This window comes from Littorina saxatilis, linkage group LG15, assembly GCF_037325665.1.
Source record: "Littorina saxatilis isolate snail1 linkage group LG15, US_GU_Lsax_2.0, whole genome shotgun sequence".
Taxonomy (NCBI): Eukaryota; Metazoa; Mollusca; class Gastropoda; order Littorinimorpha; family Littorinidae; genus Littorina; species Littorina saxatilis.
Window position 1 is genome coordinate 17,864,182 of NC_090259.1, and position 1,330 is coordinate 17,865,511.

Below are 1,330 nucleotides of genomic sequence, written 5' to 3' on the forward strand. Positions count from 1 at the left end.
TATATATATTATGTATAGGTTACAACACGAGTGGTTTTTTATATGGCTTGTATTTCAGTCAAGACCCAGCGGATGAATATCATCGGGAGACACGAGCCTCTGGCGAGTGTCTCTCGATTGATATTCCCGCTGGGTCTTGACTGAAATACAAGCCATATAAAAAACCACGAGTGTTGTAATCTGTATATCCCATTCTACCATCAAACACAAAGTGTAGACTACTAGCGGCACTGTTGTGATCTGTGCAGGGTAAAACTGTTGCCAGCGAGACTTAGCCCTTTTGCAACCTTAAACTAAGTGACCGTCGCTGAAAAAATAAAACGAATGAGTGCATCGATAAGTACGCAGTAACACTACTTTCAGACCATTTAAAAGCTTTAAGTAAAGGTTCATAAGTTGCAAGAAAGTAATGAAGTCGAATAGAAATTAATTTAGTTGAAGCGCACAATTCTTTTGTTTTGCGTTTCAGGTCGGCAGAACGGGCGAAACGGGTTTGGGACCCATTTGGCTTACTCGATTCAGAATTGATTCCACGTTGTTTTTCTCGAACGTGTGTAATTAGGCTTATTGACAGAGAAGCAAATCTTAGGGAACAAATATGTAGGTTTAGATTTAACCATTTGCTCCCTATTTGAAATGTATCTACGTGATATGTTTTGCGAGTGTGTTTGCATGGATGAACTTAAACTGGTATGGGTGAGAGGAAAACGCGACCGACACGTCTGTCACCGCCGATTGATTGCATTTTGAAGGAATATGACTGGATTACGGAAAAATATGTGGACTTACTGCAGAGCCAGGCAAAAGAGTAGACTTGCTCGCAAAACACGTGAAACAGCCGATGTTTGATAGCTGAAGGCGCACACCGGCAAAACACACTACCGACAGATTCTCAAAAGTCGTCTGCTAACGATGCAAGGGGAGGGTACTCGTGTTTTTGTTTTGGTTCGCTAGCATCTGGTTATCTTGTAAGTTGAATGTTCGTTTTTTTCGACCTGCATTGCTTTCATAATGAAAGAAACTTTTGCTTATTGCATCTCATACATCAGATCAGTTCTGAGATTCATTTTTGCGTGCAACTGATGTGGTTTTCTGAGCCGTGCAATACGATTTTAGAACTTCATACAAATGTGTCACATTGTTCGGCGCGAGCGAGGTCAAAGGTCGGGAGGAAAGTAGTCCTTTGCCCAAATCGGAATCTGCACTATCATATATTTTTTGGAGCCCATGATGTATTTATTGAGCTATAAAAATACAACATATATACCCATACTGAAGTAACAGAGACAAAGAAGGGAGGTCATGGGATATATATATATATACGACTTGT